General features: G+C 39.8%; 1 protein-coding gene across 4 annotated transcripts in view; it reads left to right on the top strand.

Annotated features, from left to right (window-relative positions):
• The first annotated feature begins 11 nt into the window (after nt 1–11).
• The window catches only part of Piezo (piezo type mechanosensitive ion channel component), a 52,720-nt gene continuing 40,240 nt past the window's right edge, over nt 12–12,491 (top strand). For all 4 annotated transcript variants that reach the window (XM_022830083.2, XM_022830086.2, XM_022830085.2 and 1 more), the window contains exon 1: nt 12–1,355. The gene's annotated coding sequence lies outside the window, so the exon portion shown is untranslated. The remainder of the gene's footprint in view (nt 1,356–12,491) is intronic.

The raw sequence follows: 12,491 nt of genomic DNA, 5'->3' as shown, positions 1-12,491 counted from the left end.
AAGGGATGTTCACGACAGCCGCAAGCAGGACAGGCTGTGGCGCCAGTTGAACTGGCAGGAGCAGCGACTGCGGCGCTGGCGGCGCGAGCAGCAGCAGCAGCAGCAGCACCAGCAGCAGCAGCAGCAGGGTGGCCGGGAAACTAACACGGACGACAGAGGCTGTCGTGAGCTTGCAGTGGAAGTGAGTTTACGCTGCCCAACGGGGAAGGAGAAAAGGGATAGCTCCTTCTAGGCGACGGCAACATATAGAAACGGACGGTGACGGTCGACGAACAGTCACGACAGCAGCAGTAGCGGCAGCTGAACGTCTACGAGGACGTTACGCGCACAGCAGCATATTGAGATCCACCGATTGACGGAGGGGCCTAACGGTACACAGCACAGCACCCAGCATCGCCGCAGCAGTACCGTCACTGTCTCTGTTACTGCTACTATTAAAAAACAGCAAAGTTCTACAGCTGTTAATAATAGGTAGACAAACAAATAATGCCCATCAAGCTGGATTCCATCCCTTTGACTGTAGTTTCCATCCCTCTCCTCTTTAGCGCGTCGTTATAGCCGTGCAGGTGACGGAGGGAAACTCCGTGCGTGTGTGTGTATGTGCGGTAACTGTTAGTTTGACTAGTGCTGATATCATAATTATTGCTCTATGCCATATCGCTCCGTTCAACGATTGTTATTCGTTTCTAGTGAACGAGCAACACCCACATTACTCACCAGAACAGAGCTCTGGAAGCGATATCATGAACCAATGGTAGAAAGAGCTTCAGAGCTCGTTAGAGCAGTGGATCGGTTATGCCGTGCGGTGAGGATCAGCTGTGCTTTTTGTTAGTGCCCGAGGAAGTAGACAGATACCGAACGGGAAAGGCAGGCTGGCTTTTCGTGTAAACATCCGCCTTTAATAGTTACCGTTCCATTTGCTTAATTCTTTTGTTACCATCCTGTACTCGTGTATGTGTTGATGTGCTCCCTATCTGGGCGCGAGTGATTGCAGATGATTCGCAATGTCCGGTTTTTGAGAACTTCGGTCCGCGCGCGTGTGTGGCCTGTTACTGGCATTACGTTGCTGTTGCTGCTGCTGCTGCTGCTGCTGCTGTAACAACTTCGACCTATTTGCTACTACTTTGAGTGCCTTCTTGTGCGAATTATTATTGTTACATTATCACGTCATCGGCTAGTGACTATAGGTGCATTATCTTCAAGTTGAACTAACAACGCAAAAAGTAAACCAGATGAAATACTTTTTACGATTTGAGCCTATTTAGTGAGTGGATGTTGCGCGTGTCTCAAGTGCTATGTATCGTTGAATAATGAGTAGTGGGCGATGCTATCAACCGCGGAAAGACAGGTGAAGTGTAAGTATAAAGTTAATCAATTATCTTAGCAGTGAATCAATAGTAATTTCACGATTTGGCGGACTAGCCAAAGCCAAAACAGAAACAGAGGGGTGTCACAGTGAGGGATCCGGATCAATGGGCAATGATAATATACCTCAAAAGCGGCCGCCTAAAAAGGCGGGAGTGGTTGGGGTGCTGATGATCGCCATGTGGTTACCCGCCAATGTGACTCGTAGCCCTAGCAGCCCACGTGAGCATATGCAGAACTGCGTAAATTGAGCTAACGAAGGGGCGACAGGATTCTGTTAGAACTATATTAGGCTCTGACCAAGTAGGGCATAAAAAAATTCGTTTTAATTTTACCGCTGCGGCGTGGGCTTTATTGTGCTAACAGGTGCACGCTGCCCAGAAACAAGATAAGGCTATTCATTAAGGCTTACTCATCTGTCGATTACATTGTTATGTTGTCAACCGCCGCTTTCTACAACATTGATTAAAAAAGTAAACGTTGCGTCCTCTATTCTAGGCGATGATGCTTGCAGTGCAGTTGATTGATTAATATATTATGTGTCGAACAATGATCGCAGACACTAATCGCTTTTGTAGATCTGACACGTACAACCACTTAGTACGAAACCGTTTGCATTCTTGCATGTTATCGTTCATCGTCAAACCAATAATGAAAAGCTTCAATTTGTCATAGCTATGCATCTAATCCTAATTTGGTCTATTATTAGATTTGTTTAAATCTACAATAAAGATTCTACCTCAAGTGTGCTAAAATATTAAATCTAATATTTCGATGTAACGGCATCGAAACATTGCGGTTAGCAACAGCTGTTTGCATTAGCCCAGCGTTAAAAGCAGACTTAATTCGTCTGCGTTGCAGAAGCCACTCTTCGAGATTTCAATACCATCCAAATAATGACGGTTTTATATTTCTTACAACAACAGAATACTTTTATGCAGTGAGCTTTTGTTCTGATAATTAAATAAAATTTTCAATCATCAGAAATTGAAAGAATTTGACGGAAACGAAATACCTGCGTTTCGTAGACAAAGTGTTGCCATAAATTGTTTCTTTGTTTGTTCCCGGTCTTCGAGGCGCTAACACGTTGTTTTGCTTGAATGTTCATCAAAAATTTCGCTTGAGGAATAGTTTCCTGTCCCTTTTATACCAATTGGTGACTGAACACAGTTTTGGCAATTTTTTACATTTTACGGTTTGAATCGTACGTTTAGTGGAAATCACGATCACAATTTTATAGTACGGTAGAGAGCCGTTAAAGGTATTTGAAGCTATAGCTGACTACTCCTTCGATAAGAGCTGTCAACTCAAATTCTACATGAAATTTATGTACAGCCTTGTCCAGCATTTTTTCGTATGGGCTGAATTTACTCGTGGGCGTCAATACAAATCCATTATCCACCACATTTGCAGTGCAATGTAATACACCTTCCTTCACGCAGAAGCGTTTTGGCTACGCGTAGTCACCAGCTCCGTTATTATAATATTATTGTTAGCCAGTTAATGTGGTTGCGAAGAATATCGAAAACAATCTGACTCCTATGGAAGAACCCTTGCTTTCGATTATCAAATCAAATTAGGCGTCTCTCTGAACGTTAGACATCTGCAGGACCAGCTTTAAGAGATTTCGCGGCTTTTTATAGCTGCAAACGAGTTGATGTGGGCCGTGATAAAAGTCGAAACTATCATAATAATAATCATTAACCTTGTATAATAATGAGCATGTGGATTGGCGATCGATGTGAGCCAATAACTGAACGTCTGTAGAAGATATACGAAGTTCGTGGCAAAACAAACAATGGCCACGTGTTTTAGATTATCATCTCCGTTACTGTAAAAGTTGCGACTCTCAATTAAAGTCAAATTATTTGTTTTACCGTATGTAGAGCTGGGAAACCATTGATTAATATCTGTGACCTGTAAGCCCGTCGCACAGGTAATCATTTTGACCTGTCTTGCGTTACGGTACATCATGCTGCAAAATTGCTTTACCTAGCAGTCTTTATCCTGGCAGCCTCGCCACTCCCTGAATGATGGGCGGGTCGTTCGTTTTAAAAGGACTTCTTATACAACTAGGCTTAAGGCCATTTGCTTAGCATTCAAATAAGCTGTATTACAAACAATAAACGATTTAATCTGCGCTTAATAATGCTTCAGTCCTGGTTGCATTAGGTATCTTCAGTCCAACCCTTAACATAGCAGAAGCACAGATTTTCTGAAGTCGCAATCGTGTGATTTTAAGGACACCCTCAGATGTCCTGCAGTTCGTAGCTAGTTTGTCGCGAAACCGTGCACCTAACTTTGTGGTGCTGTTTTATTTAAAACTTCTAGCAAAATCAAACTATTGTTTCTCTTTGACGTATGACGGACCTTATGCTACGTATGCTACCCATAATCAGTAGCATTTGCTCGCAGTTGAATTACCCTGCTTCCACGAAAGTTCTACGAGCGAACTGATTAAGAGTTGATCTATTTCTACGTGACTGTCCCTTATCGCCTGTTGTTTCGGCTCATCTTTGATCAAGACGTAAGTTAACGTTGTGAGAAGTATGAAGGTTTTCTTTGTATACGGTAAACGGCACAGTGGTTGCAATGGGAAAAAATGCTGGGTAGCGCAACTATTTATTTCGTAAGTAACTCTATTATTACTTAATAGATTCTTTTTTCTTTCTTTAAATTTTATAGTGTTTTTTTCTCTCTTTTTTTTTAGTCTTACGGTAAATCATATGTGATCTACACAAATGAGTTGCTAGAAATTTAAGTTAATAATAATGATATCAGCTTGATAAACGGAAATTGTAATTAACAGTTGTGGTTGGGATCATCCATAATACAGCCTTTTATAAAATCAAATTCAGCAGTTCTCTGAACTTAATAGAGCACTTTGAAGTTAACTGTCTCTTACGTGTCTTTTCAACAAAAGCTACTATTTATTGGCTTTTAATTCATCGAATAGACGCGTAGTTTGGTTCGACGCCAATGTTAAATACTATCAGGCTCCATGTTGTTAAGGCGGCTATTTTTGCGAGGCTAGTTAACAGGAAAAATTATATGCATTTAGATAGTGACTTCAGAAACGCGACGGATTTGGCTTGCGCCGCTTAGTTGGATAGGGTTTTTTTTTAGTTCTAGTACCGTTAGGTACATTGTAGTTCTGGTCGCAACAAAGCATAACATTGCACAGGAATGGAGTGGAGTACGCAACAGCGCAAGTAGAGCCTAGCTTGTTAGTTGGTTACCTTCTTTGTTATTTGAAAGATTGCTAATGCAACTGCTGACGACCCTGCTATCGCCACTATCGGCTTATGTTCCCTTGATGTTCTCTCTGACCAGGTCGTAGCAGCGTTGCCTTTGCCCTCATCGCATAATAAACATGGCGGTCGTACTGGCAGCCAGGAAGGCCCAATCAAAATCTATATAGTAGTTATAGTTGGTATCAGTCGTATTTCGACTTTGTAAGGTTTAAAAAGCCAATTGTAAAAATCATTTCTTGTACCTGATATCTTAACTTAAACTGATGGGATCGTTGATAAAAGCTCCATAGGGTTCAACTCTCATAAGGCGAATATGCTAGCTGATTAAGTGGCTCATAATAATAAATTAGAAAGTAATTCTTATTTCGCCATTTACCACACCAACAAACTGTCTAAAGTCACTCCTTACAATTTTTGTTTTGTAATTTCAAAAGAAAGCCCGGTCGTACGTTTTTTAAATCTGATGCGCGATTTTTCAATATTTTTATAGTTGCATGCATGCTCCGGGAACAGAAAATTAAAAAGTACTAGACGCGCCTAAATTTTAGCATATTTGAATGGTGACAAAGCGGAAAAGTGCTCACAGAAATGTTTGTATAGTTTTGTCCTAGCTTTGAAAATTGCCTCTTTCTCTTTTTATGCTGTTTGTAGACATAACCCCAGCAGCTTTACATCTATGGAGCAGAAGTTCAACGATCACGTTTTTCAGCTATCTCTGAAGCTCTACAGAGCATATCTAGGTTTCATCAACTAGCACGGTCCACATTTATTTATATATTGTATCAAGTGGCTGTTTATTCTTCTAAAATAGCTTTCTAATTGAGGCGGCAGCATTCTACACATATTATCAATACATTCAAGTTATTATTGTGATGTTTGTTGGTCAAGGCAACAATACTAGGGCAAGCTAAACTAGAACGTTTCACCTCCGATTAGGTTTTATTTTATATGGAAAAACACGTATTTTGCTGTTACAGTTCATAGGCTCTACTTACCGTATGGGTCAGATATGAAACTGGCAGAATGAATTTTTGTTCGTTTAATACAAGCGTACTATATGAACTTCGTGTCTGAACAAGTTCTATTAAGGGATAGTCTAATCACTACACTTTTACCTATTTGCCGCTATTTGTGGGCGATAGTCGCGTGCTATCGGCAGACTTGAATATCTTGCTCTGCTCGTTTCTGCGATGTCTTTATTCGTATGAGATACCGCCTGTATTACTTGTACTGTTGCGTACATGTTAGCACGCTTTGAACGTTTTTTTTTTGTTTGCGTAGTGAGCATATGTGTTATAGGTGGTGACGTCCACAAATTTGATAGTGAGGTCCGGGTTCTATTTAATGTCTGTGAGTGGCCTACTCATTCAGCGTGCATGTGTTAAGCGTCCAAGCCGACGCCCCGGGGTATCTCAACAACAACTCCGTAACAGAGTCAACATGACAGCCTCGGCCGATATGTTGACTCTGCTTCGAAGCTGTTGTTAGCATAAGTAGGTCCGGCTGACTTGAGCCGTCCGTGAGAAAGACCAACCAATCTAGCATGTTTTCGTGAAGGCTTCGTGTACCTGCGCTCGTGCAATAACCGGTTTTGCACTGTCCCAGGGGTCCTTTGGGCAAGTGGAGCTGCTTGTTCAAATGGACCTCAATCGCCGATACATGCCAGTTATAATACCTATTCTGTTCTGCAAAGTATATCAACCGCCTTAAGAATTGCTATACCTATTGAGCTACGTTTTATTGCTGACGCGGTCTTACTACATGCTACTAGCTGAACGAACGTATCTCTGCATTGCGCTGGATACATTAGGATCTATCCTTTAACCTAAGATGAGGCTCAACACAGGGAATGCATACACTTTTCTGATTCATTGAATCAAGCCAATCTTCAGGTAAATAATAAGGTGTGCTGTGTTTTCACTCTCTGTATCGGCTTCTATCAAAATATCGATATATGTGCTCACACGAATAGATCGACACACATTTGATTCTATCTTTGGTCTTTTTTCAGCTTAAATTAGGTTAAGTCGCACCTATATCAGTGTTTGAGCTCATTTTGTACACACTGATCTGCAATGGAAAGGCCAGAAAACGATTATGCTTGTTATTTTCACGCTGCAGTGGTTAGAATTATGCCGCTGTATCATAAATTGTATTGACAAAGCGGGTTAGATAAACAACAATGATTATCCAGTCATTTAAATCACTGACTGAAACTCAGATGCAGAAATTCCTACATGTAGTGGAAATATAACTCGAGTAAGTCAAAACAACTCGTGGACACAAAAAGTTTTCTTGACGTATGTAAAGAGAAATAACTAAGTACCAAGCGTATGCCTTTAAGAATTTTCGTTTGCTTTACTTCGATGGATCTTTTCAGGTACATGAAATTTACTTTTTTAGCATGACACCGTCAGGTTATTAAAGAAAGCCTTGCCACCCTTAAGTGATAAACAGATGTTAAGGCGCCACTCGCTGAGTTATTTTATGACACTTCTGTCAAAGGGTTCTTGTACGACGTTAGCATCTCGTGTGTTGTCCTGTCACTATGATGAATTCAAACATGTTGAATTCAAACTCGAATACATAGTATTTGTTTTTTTTGCTTGTTTGTTTTAAAATAGTCTTGATAAACTTGACAGCGATCACGTATGCTCAGGTAGAAAGCTTCATTCTATTATAGTTATTGAGTTGTATTAATATAACAGACGTATATATGTATCGTAAAGCAGTAACTTCCGCAATACGTGATAGGTCAGATCGAACGACCCTTGCCATCTAGGCCATACATGTTTACCCTTTTTGATGTTTTTACAGAGTTCACCGATAAAATAGAATTATTTTTAGCTTATACTGTAATTAATTTCATTAGCATATTTGAATAAAAAATCTTTCCGCATGTCTCTGATTCCATCAACGTTCGTACAATCTTCGCTTTCGGGCAAATCTTCCAGTTATCGAATTTGCGGTTATTTACTAGTGTACCTTCGGCAGTTCTTGTAGCACGTGCGAAAGAGTTCACCGAGATAGACAGTTCATCCTGATGTTTCAACACAGGAGGCCATGATTCTTTGGATTTTGAGATCGTCGTTTGGGTTGACTAGCTGACCGGGCTGGTTGAACTAGCGAGCATGAGTTATCTCCAACAGCAGTAAACATAGCTATCGCGGAAACACCGATATCGTGAGACTTTTTTTGACGCCATCGTCTTCCTCCAGGAAAGAATTTTTATTACGTCACAGCTGTCGTTCGTCTGCGCTTTGTCGAGAACGAGAGGCAGCCAGAAGGTCAAAAATGTAACAATAGCACTCATCCTCGCAACGTTGTAGAATGACGGTCGTGGTGGTCTTTGATTTTACTGTTGTTGGGCGTTATCGTTCATTGTGTGCTAACATCAGTGCTCGTCATGCGCTGAATCACACTGCCGCTCAGAGGGAATAAACAACGGCGTTTTCGACAGTCCCATGAAAGTCAGCTATGGGTTATCGCAATGTTTGCTGGACGCCCTGAAGCGAAACACACTGCAAAGGAAGGAAAGCACTCATTGAGCATCCATTATCGTAATGGTGACTAAAGGCGCTGCGAAAACGCTCTTAGATAGATCGATCATAATATAATCTGTGTATCTTTGTCAAAGTACTGTCTATGTATGTATCTGTGTATACGTATTAGTGTAAATACTGGTGAATGGAGGCGTTAGTTAAACGTCGATGACATATTTAGCAAAATTAGGATGGATACAAGACGTGTAGAACGCATTGCGCGATAGTATACTTGGTTCTAATAAGAGTTTTTCCGTAAAAAAATGTAAGCTTTCGGCTTCAAGTCTTGCCGTATAAATGCTGTCAGCGATTTATACGTCAGATTTATATGACATATATATATGCTACATAGTTCATTTTTAGAGTTAAGATCATAATCAATATTTCATTAAGAGCCCTCTGCAATACAAAGGACTAACAATTAAGTAGACCCAGAAGCCTCTCTGTATGTTGCATTGTTCTCTAAACAATATTCATGATTAGAACAATGAGTACCACTTTGATAAGTTGCTCGTATGAACCCAGAAGCACTCGCCTTACGTTCAGACTACTCTGCGAAGCAGACTTATTACATGATGTTTTCCAGTACCTTCGCATCCTAGTAATGTAGTTTTCATCTAGGTCATCCGAACGCGTCCGTTACACCTAAGGCTTAACGGATCGAACATTCAAGTGTGACGAAGTGTGATGGCTGAGCTAATTAGACAAACGGTAACAAGTCTCGTTGTGAAACTTTGCGCGTTCAGCTCATAGACAATAATTGTTAGAGCTAGCTGTCGCAGATCAGATTATGTAAATATCGACCTAGATAAGGATGTTTTTCGGTTCTCATCCGCCTCATTGTTTGACCCAACTCGCCCGTATGATGGTTGTAGGAAAAGCCCATATTATTTCCTTGATATCGAAGCAGCTTTATCGAAGTGGTAAGCTTGAAACGACGACGAATAAAATGCTTCCGATCAGAGAGCGATCAGCGAGGTTGATTTTGCGTCCTCCGCCGTGCGTAGATCTGACCAAGTAGCCGAGCGTAACTGTGTAAATTAACGCAGAAGATATTTACAAACGTTTCAAGTGGTATGGTCGAAGATGCTCAGGTTCAGAAAGTTCAGGCGAATGATGGATACACTTATAATTGGACGGAGGGTAATAAACAAGGTCTAAGAAGCTAGTACTGTTTAGCTTTACGCTAGACTATATAAATACACACTAAGTAGAGGTTCAGAAACACAAACAGAACGAATATTCCCACAAAATGGATAGGCATCGCAAACGTTTGGTATTGAGAAACTGTGATCATGTATTTAAATGTTTGCGGATTAAGCTTCTAATAGAAGATCTCACTGGGAGTCGTAAACAACGAGGTTAGCTGACCGAATTATACGATTCATATGTGTTGGAATCAATATACGTGTAATGAATGATTAAATGATATTACACAGTTGTATTTAATCAGATTTCTTGTGTGAAGCAAAAGAAAGTTTGTAAAAAAATCGCTTGTGTGAATAAAGGCATGGCTTTTTTTGAGTACCTTGAAATATTGCTGTAGGCCAGTGTTTACGTCCAAATAAAATACGATCTTTACCCTGTATTGCAAAAGGGTCAACAACAAAATATTGCTATACAAAATATACTAAATATGATCAATAATTTGATGATATTTAGTCTGCACATAATAGAAAATATGAGTGATTCTATAATTAATTAGTCCATTTTCATAGCAAAAAGTAATTTTTTTAGGTCATCAGCATTAGATTTACCATGGTCCTGCACTCCTATGACCATTTGTTTGAGCCGCTAGCCTTATCAATGCTACTAAGTAAAAGTCGAATCAAAGTTTAACATGAACAAACTTTAATTGCGAAGTAAGGAGTCACGAAGGCTCAAAAATAACTTATGGATGGGGGATTATGGATTCAATTCATTTATTCATCACATTGAGGGAAACCATACTTAAAAACAGAAACCGTGTCCTAAACGTTCCTCCATACAGAAGGTGAACTCTATCAAATCAGAGTATCCCGTCATTAGATTCAGATTATCATCTTCCGGTCTTGAACATTATTGCTGGCCAAATACTGAATGTCTTCACACTTGACGACTAAAATCGCTCGTCTTCACTGAAATACTATGGTTAGAATTAGCTTAATTGATTGTTATACAACATCGTAGGTATTACGCCTAAATATAGAAATCTACCGAATATTTCCCTCGTACCTCAAAATTAAGCACAATGTAACGGTGACGATAATTGTTATGTTTTCTATAATCTAATAACATTAATGTGACGCAGATTGTTCAATAGTTTTATGAAAAAATTATGAATGTATAGCTTCCTATCCGGGTAAGCTGTGCCATGTTGATGGGATGATGCGCTCTTTGTTTACAGTGCAGGATCGGGAATTCTCAAAACTGCTTCCTATAAGCTCTGTCCTACCCAGTCCGTACGTCGATATCGCCGAAAATAACAGTGATATAGTATCAAATGCTTAACTTGATGATTTACTTGTATAGTAGTGTGCCTCGATGAGAAACGTTTCTATGAGAAGAACCAATTATTGTTCTGAAAAATATATTAGAAATACCTTATGAGTAGCCTGTACATGTATATCTTTAAGAAGCTTTAGACAGTGGTGCTTATTTGCCTTGATATAATCACTTTATGATTTACTCATCTAAATACTGAAGTATTTCTAGATGAGTTTAGCTGATCTGAGCGAAAAAGCACAATTCTGATCCTTAAATATGGAGACATTTATTTAGCATTTGATTAGCAATAGAATCAAGGGATAGTAGTCTGGATTTGACGACGAAGACTCTGATTCAGAATAACGTACCTTTAAATTAGACGACCTTAGCAGCTCCGCCATACGTGTGTTACCTCTTATGAAGACTAATTATTACTTTATTCCTAAATGCAATTCGGACACGAAGCATTTATGACATACACGAAATAATGCGAAAGCCTTAAATGATTAAGGATATCATTTGACCAAGATAACATAAAAATGTCTTCACGTAAAAAATCATCATCATCATCATCTGCTATTGCCATCGCTAAAGCTAAGTTTGACTAAGCATTGGCCATCTTGCCGGCGATATCTCCATGGGACCTTATAGAAAGAGATTCGGTAGCGACCCATGTGATTCATGCCTACTTCAAATTTCAGAACAGTAAGCCAAGGTCCCCATGAAGCCTACCAAAGGTCCAGCTTGTTAAACTTTATTTTTCTATCAGCAGAAATGAAACAACGTCGAAATGTAAACAAAGCGAAGACCGTTCGCTCCTTCTGTCGTAACCGCGTGACTTCATATCTATTACAATCACACGGACATACTTTCTCATTAGGTAAACGTACAGAATGGCAGCGTGAATTATATATAAAGTTTCTGCAATGAAGTTATCTAATAACACTTTTCTCTGAAAAACTCGGTATCCCGCTAGATATTACCTTGTAATCGTATTCTATTCAGATGCCGTGGTAGGTTAGATGGTCATTTGGTCCAATATCCTCTACTTACAGCATTGTTTACGCCGCATAAGGCTAGTTTTGACTACCTCGTGCGTGTAAAAGATTTCAAAATAGAGACATGTGTTCTTCGAAGCATATTGGATCACTCATCATTATGCATCTGTGCGCCTGTTTGCAACATGACGACGGCATCGGTCTTGCAGCGGCGAAATGTGTTTTCAGCAGTAGGTCTTCTAAAAGGTCCGACGGTCGAGTGGACGAGGGTTAAGTTAGTGGCCTTTTTCGGAAAAATACTTGACAGGTACGGCTATTACTGGCAAGGTCCTACGGTGCAACTTTTTCGGGCGACCCATAAAAAGCGTTCGGTGCTTTCAGCGATGAGATAGTTGCCCTAGATATATTTAGCCCTCCATTCGCTATTTGTGGTTTGGTTCCCGAAAGATAATCTGTTATAGATACTTGATTCTGATCATTAAGTGATCGGTGCCATGATCGAAGTTAGTAAAATGCAATGGTGAATTGGGTGCACATCGGAGCACTTGTTTCTTTCCTTTCAAAAAACAAGCCACCATATAAAGTATATGGACTTCTCTTATTTCTGACTAAATCTTACAAAATGTCAGGTATCCACTGAGGTTTGCCTTACGAATTAGTTGTCTATTGTATAGCAAAATAGAAGCAATAGCCATAAGAAGAACTGTATATACCATTACGCAAAGGCTGCGTTATTTACTCCGAAATTGATATTGTTGATCGACTGATTGCTTATCGTTAGCTCTATATATATTTTTGAAAAATGTTTTTCCGTCTGTACCTAAACTAAATTTGCTATTTCTATTTAACCATTTAGTTATACTTAT

This window comes from Varroa jacobsoni, unplaced genomic scaffold (genome assembly GCF_002532875.2).
Source record: "Varroa jacobsoni isolate VJ856 unplaced genomic scaffold, vjacob_1.0 scaffold_253, whole genome shotgun sequence".
Taxonomy (NCBI): domain Eukaryota; kingdom Metazoa; phylum Arthropoda; class Arachnida; order Mesostigmata; family Varroidae; genus Varroa; species Varroa jacobsoni.
Note: the sequence above shows the minus strand (reverse complement) of the source record. Positions and strands in the feature narration are given on the sequence as shown.